Genomic DNA, 12,578 nt, shown 5'->3' on the forward strand with positions numbered 1-12,578 from the left:
TTTGGGGGGGGGCTGTTGGAGGGGCAACTACAAAAGAGGCAGCAGCAGTGGGGCAGGAGTAATGAATGGAAGAAGACAGTTCGAGGGTTTGGGGGGTGAAAGTAATATTGGATTGTGGGAAGAGAGAGGCCCCGAAATTAATGCCGAGGGACGGGTTTTTTTTTGGGGGGGGGGTTGAGGAAACTTGGGTGATGGGTCGGAAGGGAGGCCCCTCCAAGCACAACAATACTTAACAGTCTGGTGTGACATTTTGTGAGTTAGGGGCATCTCTCGTCACCCAAAACTGATTCGTTGCTTGTGGGGGGGGGGGATTAGTGTTGCAGTGACAGTCTGGGTACACGGGGTGTGTGTATGTGACCTCCAAGAAATGGTGGGCTTTTAAGCAGCTGCTAAGGTGTATGTGGAGTTTCTTAAACGAGGGAAAGATGGAGGATGCGGAGGTAACTTCTGGGGGTTTGCAGAGGTACCTGGAAGGGTGGAAATGAGGTATCTCGCCACCCAGGATCAGTTGGGGGAAAATGAGGGTCTTGAAGCGACATTGTGGGCCCCTGATTAGGGTGTGTGTGTGTCTCTCTATCCAAAATAATGGGGGGGGGCTGGGAGAGGATGTGGAGATGCTTGTGGGGTGGTGGTTATAATCGAGGGAGGGGGAATTATTGGGACCGAGGTGCCTGTGCATCTATGGAGTGTTCTCTTCTCCCCGGACAAAGTAGGGGGAAATAAATAAGAGGGGTGGGGGTGCTGGGGCGGAGAAGGTCGAGTTCATGTGTGAGGCTGCTTCTGGCCCCCCAAGCGCAAAACCGGGGATCGCACCAGGAAGGTGTCGGGCCGAGAGGGACGTGTGCGCGGGCGCGCGCGCTCTGTGTTCCTCCTGCTGCTGCGGTCCAATGCGCCCTTGCTGGAAGAAGCTGTGCGCCTCGTTGCTCCAGGCAGCGCCGAGCGCCGTCCTCTGCTGCTGCTGCTGGCCCGAGCTAGCTCCGATTGCCTCGCTCTTCCTTGGGCGAGGGGCTCTGGTTGAAGAAGCGGAGGGGTCTGCCCGACCAGCTTCAATGCAGAAGAAAGAACTCGAGAAACTCCGTGCTTCGCAAGGCATGACAGGGTGCTTTTTTATAATTTTTTGCTTTTTCTGGACGCGCTTAAGTACAAATTGAGAACGGTGCAGCTCGATGGAACCCAGCTGAAGCTCAGGGAAAGGAGCGTTACCTCGTGAGAAACCCAGCGCAATGGGGACACGCGTACATGCACGTGTGTGTCAGCTAGATTCGTGGGGCCTTGAGACAGCGCCGGGACAAATTGCACGCTCACCTCCCGCAGGCAGAAGAGGCAACCGGAGACTCCTCTCTTTTTTTTTTCTTTTTTTTTAAGGCTGATTTCGGAGGGCGTTGGAAGGGTTGCTTTGCCAGAAAAAAAAGCTGGCAAACTATTGTGGAGCGGAGGGGGGGGGGACTGTGTGCTATTAACCGCCTCCTCCCTCCTCCTTCACTGCTCTCTCTATCTCTCTACACACAAAATGCATCGTCTTCTCCTCCTGTTGTTCCCTTAGCAATGCAAGCAAGAATGAATCCTTCAGGAGGGCTTGAAATGGGGTGAGGGATGTCAGAGCCTGGGCTTGAAGGGTTTCCAGATAGAGATCCCTTCATCTCGGCTTGCAGCCTTCAAACCCGCGCTCGCTCTCCAAGGCAAGGAGCCAATCCCACGCGCGTTCTTTCCCCGAGGCATTGCCCAAGAACCGCGCCGCTTGGTCCCCCACCCACCCTCACGCTTTGCAGTAGCCGAGCTGCGGGGAAGAGTCTCTCGGTGGCGAGGAGTTCCTTTGGTTCCTGCGCGGGCGTTTGCGTCCAGTGTGCGGAAAGCAGCTCCGCGCCAAGGCAAGCGGGTTCACACGGCGCGCACGTCTGTGATTCAGGGCGAAGGTGAGGCCCCGGCGCCTCCATCCTTGGCAGAGCAAGGCTCGCAATCCTGCCGCGAACTTTGCGCGCCTCTTCCCCCAAAGCGAAAGAGCAGGACCAAAAACTCTCGCTTGTTGTCGGTTTCTTTACGGAGTTCGGAGACAGAAATAATCAAGCGCTTGTGATTCTACCCGCACGTGGGAATCAAATCACTTGCAGTAAAGTGGCGTGGCTAACTTGGTTTGCAAGTTATAAGACAATATACATCTTGCTCTCCCAGCAGGGACAGCCCTCTTCCCCCTTTGCTCCATGGGGGAAAGTCAGAACAATGAGGAGCCTCTCTTTTCTCACACTACTTATTGGAGGAGTACTTTTTTCCATATAGGACTTCTTGGGATTGAGTGGGTCACATAGCACGTGTATCGAAGAACCAAGAGTGTTGGCAGTTCAGGAAGAAGTTGTTAATGGGGTAGTGGGTGTTGTTGATGCAGCCCTGAAATTGTCCTTTGGTGATTTCTGGTGACTCACAGTCCGGCATTGTTAGGAGTCAGAGTAGCATTCTACACCGTGTAACATTTTCAGTGTTAAGAGATACAAAACTGGCAAAATTGATGAACAAAGCATTGGTTGCATCTCACATTTCAAAATGCCCATAGAAAGAGAGAGTGCAGACATTTTTTGATCGTGAAACAGTGAGGTTTTAGCTTCACTATGATGGCTACTCATGGAAGACTGCATGGTTTTTCATAGCATCATGACACTCCAAAGTTCAGAGTTTAAACTGGCTCTGAATGGAATGCTTTTAATATATTAAGGTCTAGACGCCAATTGTTAGACAGCTTCCTGTTTCCTGCCTGAGACTGGCAGGTTAATCATGGTCCTAGTGGGCCACCGTACATAGCAGCTGGGTTGTGTTCACATTGATAGGTCACAAGTTATGAAATGCCTACTTCATACTAAGGGGGCGTTACAATTTTCATCAGTTTTATATTTGTTTCTGTTGATTTTTTTTTTTTAAAAAAACAATTTTCACGCCTATGTTCCCTGGCTTTGTTATGACTTCCCCAGCTAACCACAAACACCTTCATAAGTACAGTAGACTCCATAAGTCACTTTCTGAGACAGATGGAGTTAATGTAACCTAGATAGAAGAAATGGAACTAAATGTGTGTAACCCCATTTCTGACATTCTCCATTATCTACCTCTGATTCTCACATTATTCTCATTCCAGCTATAGAATTCTAAACTGTAAGAAATTCCTTAGTTCTTCATTGTTCAGGGCCCTAGTTACTTCATGCATGATAGATGTGCAGACAAATACTATGCATTTTCACTGAGAAGTTCCACAGAATTCACTTTTTTCACTCAGCAGTTGTCTGTTTCACTCCCCATGTGAGCTGTTACTTCCCGACTAAAGCAATTTCAACGGGAACAACCATCTTCTATTGGATTGCAAGTGAATGTATAGCTCTTGTGTTCAGGAAAGATCACAACTGGTGTGTTTTCAATAGTCCTGTAGCTGCTGCTATATGTAACAAATGTTATAATGACATTTGAATTGCACTAAATATTCATCTTGGGAAAGAAGTCTCCCACTCACATTCAGCAACATTTTAAGACTTCCAGATTTCTCTGTCTTTAAGGTTGGAGTTTGCAAGTATATCATGATTTATGACTCATTTATTCCAATGCATTGTTCAGCATTGAACTAGCTCGTATGTAGTGATTTGGAGACATATACAGTTATTTATCAAAGATCTAATTCTGGCACTAATTTACTTAGCACTACTTTTGCTTTCTAGAAGCTCAGCTCATAAAGGTATGCATACATATGATCAGTGCTTGCATTAGTTTTACAGTGCAATGCTAACCATGGCTGTGTACGCATTACCAGTTTAAAATGCAGCGAGGTCACTAACACGGAAATGGGTGAGCATTGATAAATGAGCAATCTGCTTTCCTTTATAGTCTACTCTATGGTGGTACCTCGGTTGTCGAATGTAATCCGTTCCGGAAGACCGTTCAGCTTCGAAAACATTGGACAACCAAGGCACAAAGGGTGGTTGGCAAAGTCAATGAAGAAAAAAGAAACAAACGCAGCGGAAGTCTTTCAACTTATGAGGCACATTTGAAAATGGAAGCAATTACTTTGGGTTTTTGGTGTTCTGGTTCCAAAACGTTCAGCTTCCAAGATGCTCAAAAACTGAGGTACCATTGTACAGTGGTACCTCGGGTTACATACGCTTCAGGTTACAGACTCCGCTAACCCAGAAATAGTACCTCGGGTTAAGAACTTTGTTTCAGGATGAGAACAGAAATTGTGCTCCGGAGGCCCCATTAGCTAAAGTGGTGCTTCAGGTTAAGAACGGACCTCCGAAATGAATTAAGTACTTAACCTGAGGTACCACTGTATTTGGAAGTAAGTCCCAATAAGTTCACTGTGGTTGTCTACTCACTACACATTTAAAGTACATTTGAAGCACATTCTTCCTCTCAGTGAATTCTGGGCACTGTAGTTTCTGCCTCACAGGGTTACAATTCCCAGAAACCCTTAACAAACAATAATGCCCAGAATTATTTGGGGTGGGGTGGGGAAATATGCTTTGGATGTGCCTTAAATGTATAGTTTGCATGCAGTCTGTGACTTAGTTCATGGTATGCGAGCTTAGGACTGACACCTGTGGAGCTCAACATGTCTTTTTGTGAAGTGAGTTAGCATGGATTACTACAGTTTGAGAACCACCATCTGAGTTGATGTATTGTCTATGTAAGTAAGGAACCTCAGCCCCAGGAGCTGACTGTGATTCTCTAAGGCTTCTCTACCAGGACATACCCATCAAAAATCTCTTGAATACTTTTGGCTGGCTTAAGTGCGAACCTTGGACTTTGCATTAATTCCTTGGACAACTTTAGCCTCTTGCATGTGGCCCTCAAGTCTGCAAAAGTCTCTCCACTCCTGGTGTAAGTTGTGAGGGACACTAATTATGGTGGTGGAAGTGAAGGAATATGCTTTCAAGACCCATATGTGATCATTCTTAAGGACCAGGACACCTGAAAGATCACCTCATCCCTTACATACCCAGTTGATCACTGTGCTCTGCAAGCAATACCATCTTATCAGGAGATGTGTTCTGCACAATACAGGAATCGGGCATTTAGTACTGCGGCACACATTCCTTTTGGATTTCCTTCCTGCTAAATATTATGACATGCATAGTCTCCTCTGTCTTTTCAGCACCTGCTGAGGACCTGGTTTCAATAAGCCTTTTAAATTGAGTCTTCTCCCAGCCAACAACCATGTTATACTTATTTCTAAATGTTTTTTAGAAGTTTAGAAGTTTTAAGATGTCAAATAAATAATATATGTTTGGGTATATATTTGTTTATAAGGCCTCTCTCTCTCTCTCTCTCTCTCTCTCTCTCTCTCTCTCTCTCTCTCTCTCTCTGTGTGTGTGTGTGTAGATGTTGTTCCCAAGTTCAAATCTCACCATAGCTGTGACATCACTTGGTGACTTAGGCAAACCTCTGTATCTCCACCTGACTTTCAATAGTGAGATAAGAATACTGACCCACCATCCTGAATGGTTTTAAGAATTACTAGGGAGACGGGTGGCACTGTGCGTTAAACCACAGAGCCTAGGGCTTGCCGATCAGAAGGTCGGTGGTTCGAATACCCGCGGCGGGTTGAGCTCCTGTTGTTCGGTCCCAGCTCCTGCCAACCTAGCAGTTTGAAAACACATCAAAGTGCAAGTAGATAAATAGGTACCACTCCAGCGGGAAGGTAAACAGCATTTCCGTGCGCTGCTCTGGTTCGCCAGAAGTGGCTTAGTCATGCTGGCCACATGACCCGGAAGCTGTACTCCGGCTCCCTCGGCCAGTAAAGCGAGATGAGCACCGCAACCCCAGAGTCGTCTGCGACTGGACCTAATGGTCTGGGATCCCTTTACCTTTAGCTTTACCTTTAAGTTTGTGGAAAATGCAAGGGATACTTTAAACCGCTAAATAAGTGCACATCACCATTGTAATCTGCTTTATTTAAATCTTGAAGAAACCCTTTTTCACCACGTAAAAGTTGTCCCAATACAATTAGTGAGCATATGAATTAGGCTGAAATCAGTGTGATTTACTTCCACGTAAAAGCTTTAGATTGGGGCAAATAATTTTGTAACTATTTGCAGTAATCAAAACAATTAAATAAGCTTTCACCCCTCCTGGTATGGAAATTTCTTTTATTATTTCCCGTGGAGGGAATTGTGTATACATGTGACATATAACGACCACTCACCTAGAAGGTATTCCTTCTGTTTTGCCGATGGTCCTCACCCACCTCCTTTTCCACTTTGAATATTTTCTTTTGGCAATTGATGTGTGTGTTATGTGTATAACAGAATGATAAACAAACTTTACATTTACAAAGCTTTAAATTTGGGTAACTTTATTGGACAATTACATAACTTGAAGAATCAATGCAATAATTTTGCAAATTTAAAGTGAGGGATAAAACTGATGGTACGCCTATTTTTAATAGCCAGGAACAATTAAAAATGCAGTTACATCAAGTAAAATCAATTTTCTTTTACAACTCTTATAATCCTCTAGACAGTGTTGGCAGTAGAATACTGAAATGGCTTTTTTGATCTTAGTATATGTCATTGGGGGCTTTTCCAACTACATGAGTCAAAGGAGAACAGCTGCTGCAATTCAATCTTATTAACAGGACAGACCTTGCTAGCTTGTCGGGTGATCAACAGTGAACTTATTTTATTTCAACAGGCATGTTGAAACAGAGGCCACTAGACCCTATTGCTAACTCCACCTTGTCAAATAGCATTGTCCTTGAAGTTATAATTTAAATTGGCTATCATGTAGTCAAGGCATGGCCAAACTTGGCCTTCCAGATGTTTTGGGACTACAGTTCCCATCATCCCTTACCACTGGTCCTGTTAGCTATGGATGATGGGAGGTTGTAGTCCCAAAACATCTGGAGGGCCAAGTTTGGCCATGCCTGATATAGTCTATCAGCATTGGGTAGATCTGTTTGTACTCCTTTGTTTCCCCCTTAATTTTTCAGGGCAGATTATATTAGAAGCTTCTTTCTTACAGAGAATGCATTTTTGCCCAGTATAATCAAATCTTTCTTGTCAGCATGAGTAATATAATCGATGTGTACTGTTTTAGGAATCTTTTGGGGTGGTGTTGGCAGGGAGAGACACTCTCCCTTGAATGTTTAGATTTTTGTTGCTTAAGATAACTTTCTCCCCCATGAAACAACTTTGTTGAAACCCTCTTGGCTTGTACTATCTATATGTGCATCGTGGTTTTATGGATGATTCAATACATATTCACACTTTAGAACAACCCAGAATTTGGCAAACAGAATTCAATTTTAAAGCTAGTCATAGCAGACCCCTGGTTTTCATTCCACAATACTCTATGGATATTTGTTGAACCAGATAACTGTATAAGGAGCTGCCTTTATACTATTGGACCACCTGTTTACTCTGTCTGGCAGCAGTTCTTCCTAGGTCTCAGGCAGGTCGTTCTATAACCTGTTACTTCCAAACCTTCAAAAGGAGCCTGTGGCCTTATGGAAGCCACAAAGCCTGCAGAACATGGGTTCCACCATCACTTCATGAGATGCAGGTGAACAAGAACACCAGACCACATCTGTGAAGCACATTCCATATTTCTTATTTTCTGAGTCAATTTTGCCAATTCTAAATAATCCATTAATTTAAATTGCCACTCCTTTAATGTTGGGGTTTTTGCTGTTTTCCAGTACTGTGCTATGAGGGTTCTAGCGGCCGCTGTTGCGTATTGAAGAAGGGTTCTATCTTCTTCTTTAATATCTTTGCCAATTATCCCCAGCAGGAAGGTTTCAGGTTTTTTAAGAAACGTATATTTGAGAATTTTTTTAAATTCATTATAGATAGATTCCCAGAATTTTTTGAGAATCTCGCACGTCCACCACATGTGAATAAATTCGCCCTCTTTACTCTTACATTTCCAACACAGTTTGTCGCCTGTTCTATAAATTTTATACAATTTTATCGGCGTTATGTACCATCTGTACATCATCTTGTACATATTTTCCTTAAGTGTCATGCATGCCGAAAAGTTCATATCTTTACACCATAAAGCCTTCCATTTATCAAACTCTATATTATACCCTAGATCTACCGCCCACCTCACCATCACCTCCTTTACTTCCTCATCCTTGGTGTCCCACTCAAGCAACTGGTTATACATTTTTGATAATAATTTTGTTTTACTTTCCATTATTTCAATCTGGAATCTAGATTTTTTCTCATTTATTCCAATCTTTTTGTCTTCCGTCCACATTGGAAGCACATTCCATATTGATGCAGCCCGTTGGTGGAAGCGCTAATATATTTTCCTTTTGCCGTTAGAAAAAAAAAAAATATATGTGCAGTGCAGAACAGCTGGGACAGAATCTAAGTGGAATGAAACATAGGCATGTCCCAATCTCCTTTTATATCTAACCTAGCTTTTATTTCAGGTCTGCATGGGATGAAGAGTTTTCATGCTAGAAATGATACAGGAACAGAAGTGTGTTCTTGTTGTCATCCCCACTTTCCCCCCAAGGGAAGTAGATTCGTACTGCACACTCAAACATAATAGAGTTTAATTTTACTTACTATCCATTGGGTTTATTAATTTGATTGCATGCTGTTTCTATCGCTAGTACTGTAAGTCTATGATTCTAGGCATGCAGTCAGCATTCCTTCTGCTACAAAGCATAATGGGACACATCCTAATTATTTCTAGCCAAAGTGAGAAAATAAAAACACTGTTTTTGTATTGCAGGAAAAAAAAATCATTGGTAAAACTTAGCAAGCAATGTAATGATAGAATTCTCGTTTCCCTAAAACAAGATGCTCATTTCTCCTACAGATAACGGTCCCTGAGCCTACGCTGGCTGAGGGACCATAAAGTTTGTTGGAAGCACTGCCATTCCTGCAGAACTCAATTATGTGCTGCTGGCGTTAAAGACATCCCAGTAGAACTCTCCAGATCAGTTGTTAGAACATTCCACTGGTGCAGCCATTCTGTCAGTGTGTCTATGGCGGTGGAGAGTCTGGAATGAGGCAGAGTCAAGGTGAGGATATGGGTGGCACTTCAGTGCTCTTGCTATATTCCTGTTAGTGGCACAAATTGCCTCAGACGTAACACAAGAAATTAGTTTCCTATCGACTCCTTCTATGACCGCCACTGTCACAGTCTCTGTGTGGTGCTCCACAGGAATCCCATTTTTTGTTTCCCCCCAGGTTGTATTTGTCATCCCCCCTTCCAAACTGAGCAGGTATAGGATAACATTCCCTGTACTACTAGCATAGTTGTGATCCATCTCCCATTTTGGTATGAGTATAGAATTGCTGCGCCCATCACCTAATGATTGCAGCCCCTTCATGGAAATCAATGGGGAAATGACCAAAATCACACTCAACAAATTTATTTTGTATGCATTTTCTAATAGGCTACCCTGTTCTAAAAGGACGTCTTGGAAATGCTGACAAATGTAAAGGTTTGTTTATAAAGGGGACATGTTTTATAAATAAATAAAAACCCCATTTATGTGTTAAACAGTTCTGGAAATGTATCAGTCTTTCAGACCAGGTATTTGTAAAGGCTAATCTGACATGACTTTTTCTATTACAGATTTTTGAGATTTACTTCAAAGGTGTTGTCATGAAAGCCTGAACTCATCTTCTCCTGCATTACAACACTATATTGTATACTAGTTTGACCAGGATGACTAATATCTGTTCTTACCCACTTTTGGATGCGGAATTCTGCTGGAAAATGCTGTAACGTTATTTGAGTTTCAGGGCAATTTTCTCTTCCACCCACCCCTCTATATTTACAATATAAGTATTCAATTAAATAAATTGGTTTCCTTTGATGATCCATTCCACATTGCCAAATAATTCTGTTTTGTCCTCCTTTCTTTTGCAACAGAATTAATAGTATTTATGTTCATGTGATCCCACTGAATGAAGCAAGAGCCATAAAATAACTCCTTTGGGACTAACTACTGTGCAAATTTGAAGATAGAATTTTCCCTCATTAATCTGGTAAAAAAGAAGGTTTCCCATAGAGGAAGCTGCTAAGACTGGAACAAGTACTCTGTCACCGCCCCCCCCCCCCCGCCATTTCTTTTTTTTGCAGCAATACCCTCTGGCAAAAGCTCTATCTGGGCATTCAGATGGGTTCTATCTGTTAGATATCTTGACGTTAGTCATTAAGTTAGGCAGTAAAACACAGTCTTGCAATCTGGGTTTCCGTCAGCCTTTTGTTCTAATGCTATGGAACAGCACGATTTCGGAGAAGGTTCTGAAGTTTTGCGTCCTGTGCATTTATGCATTTTGTGTAACAAATTGAAGGTACAGCCACGTAAAACATTTTTAACATCTCAGCAGATCTCCGGTGGGTTAAGAAGATGTATTAATTCATGGTCCCCTTTGATCAATGGATTGAAGACATGACGGCACTCACAGCTTGTGAACAGATTGCTTACAGATGCAAACTATGTTTGGATAAATATATTGATATTTGGAATGAGTTTATACAGAATATAGTAGGCTATTAATGATCATATATGTGTTAGCATATATAAGAATCTCTCTCTCTCTCTCTCTCTCTCTCTCTCTCTCTCTCTCTCTCTCTCTCTCTCTCTCACACACACACACACACACCCTTATGTTCCTAATTGGTGTACCCTTCCTCCAGCAGCTGCTTATCAGTGGTAAACATCATGGGAAAATAAGCTGTGCCCTGTAGGATCCCATAAACCAATTGCCAAGGAATAGTAATGCTCAGCACCATCTGCTGGGAATTGCTCCATGCTGGAACTAGCACTAAATAATGCCATCTCAACCTATCCTGATATTGTTGTTGATAGCACCAGAAGTCGTCAGGAGATCAAGCAAAGTCAAAAGGGATACAATCTTCAGTATAAACTGGCATCTGGAGCAACCAAGGCTGCCTTGGTTACAAAATCAGATTTGAAGCCAGATTGAATTGGAATACCTAGAGCAGGACTACCATATGCTTGAGCATCTTGTCCCCAAAATGAACATTCAAAACAAGGTGTTAAGTGTCTAAAGAAGACATCTTCTACAGCCTTACCTCTGCTTTCCATAAATGGTTGGGATGCTTTGCTGTTGAAGGTATTTATAATACCTTGCTCCCACTTGTCCAGAACATTTGACCTGCTTTTATCAGCAAGGATTGAGAAAGCTGCGAGTGCAAGTGGTCAGCCTCTTACCTCCATTAATACCATTTACGTCCTCAGGCTGAACAAGCTGAAGTCTCAGACACTGTAATCAGAGTGGAGTCCAAGTTGGAACAGATATACAGTATATATAAAACTATATATAAAAATACCTGTTTGGTGCAAAATTGTTGGGGGAATGCTCATGTTAGCACAGCAAAATTTATCTGGAAATATTTATTTATTCTGGGAAATATCCTTGCATTCTCATTGTAAGCATGATGAATTATCTAAGTTTTTAATAAAACATTGCCTTCCACAATAGTCCTAACTATTGCCAGTTCTTTATGCAGTGACCAAATTTCTGTACTTAAGGCGGTCTGCGTTGTCAATGCCTGGTTGGGGTGACTGCCTGAGAACATACCCTCTAACACCTCATTGGCAAAATCTGGGACATCATCTTCCAAGATACCATTTTCCTGTTTTTGTGTGTGCAAGAGAACAGCGGCCATTTGGGACACTGTGATTTCCCATGTTTTCATGCCGTACCTCCCCAATGCTTTTTGGAGCATGGTACCCTAAAGCACATGTTTTGGGGCACTGCATGAGATCACAGCCCCCCCAACACCTTTTTAAAGGAGAAATTGTGGCACAAGATCACGGTGTCCAAAATGGCCACCATTCTCTCGCAAGAAAAAATGGGATGTCTCACACACGTGTGGGGTGTGTGAGAACCACATCTTACATACTCTTGAGTTCCATGATGGAGGAAAGACGTGATATAAATGAAACCATGATTTCAGAGCAGCCTTCCCGAATCTGATCTGATCACCAGATGTTTTGGATAACAGCTCCCATCATCCAGACTCACTGGTCAGGCTGGCTTGAGCTGATGGAAATTATAGTCCCAAACATCTAGAGGTTGGAGAAAAACATCTTAGGCCATGGTGTTCCAAAGAAGGCACACTTGATGCCAGCACCAGGTTCTTACAGACACCAGGCAAAAACTATTTTTAGTTTGCTCAGGTTTTAGCCAGCTTAAAATTTTGGTGATGGTTCTCTTTCATCTGCCAGGTGTTTGATTTGTATTTTATTGTCCTGACATTGGCATTGGGACTAATTTTGGTAAATGGGGGTAGAAATATTTTAAACAAACAATAAAACAAAGCACAATTCCCAGCACAACCCTGCCTTGAAATTAATGGGGTTTCTGCAAGAGGACATGCTTATATAGGTCCCATACATCTCATTGTGGCCTGCTAAGTGTAATTCCTTGGTGGATTGTGCTGTTAAGATCATGACTGTCTTGATTTCAAAACGAACCCTTTAAGATTTCATCTGGAATTTGTTTGTGGATAAAACACTCAAAAACTGATCGCCACGGTAATATTAGCACAAAGAGGTAGATTCTATTCTGTTCATCCACCCACGGCATTCTTAACATATATATATA

General features: G+C 42.8%; 1 protein-coding gene across 5 annotated transcripts in view; it reads left to right on the forward strand.

Moving 5' to 3' along the window:
• DLGAP2 (DLG associated protein 2) overlaps positions 1-12,578 on the forward strand; it is a 414,439-nt gene that overhangs the window by 1,169 nt on the left and 400,692 nt on the right. The gene's annotated exons all lie outside the window — the stretch shown is intronic.

This window comes from Podarcis melisellensis, assembly GCF_964234715.1.
Source record: "Podarcis melisellensis genome assembly, chromosome: 3".
Lineage (NCBI taxonomy): Eukaryota > Metazoa > Chordata > Lepidosauria > Squamata > Lacertidae > Podarcis > Podarcis melisellensis.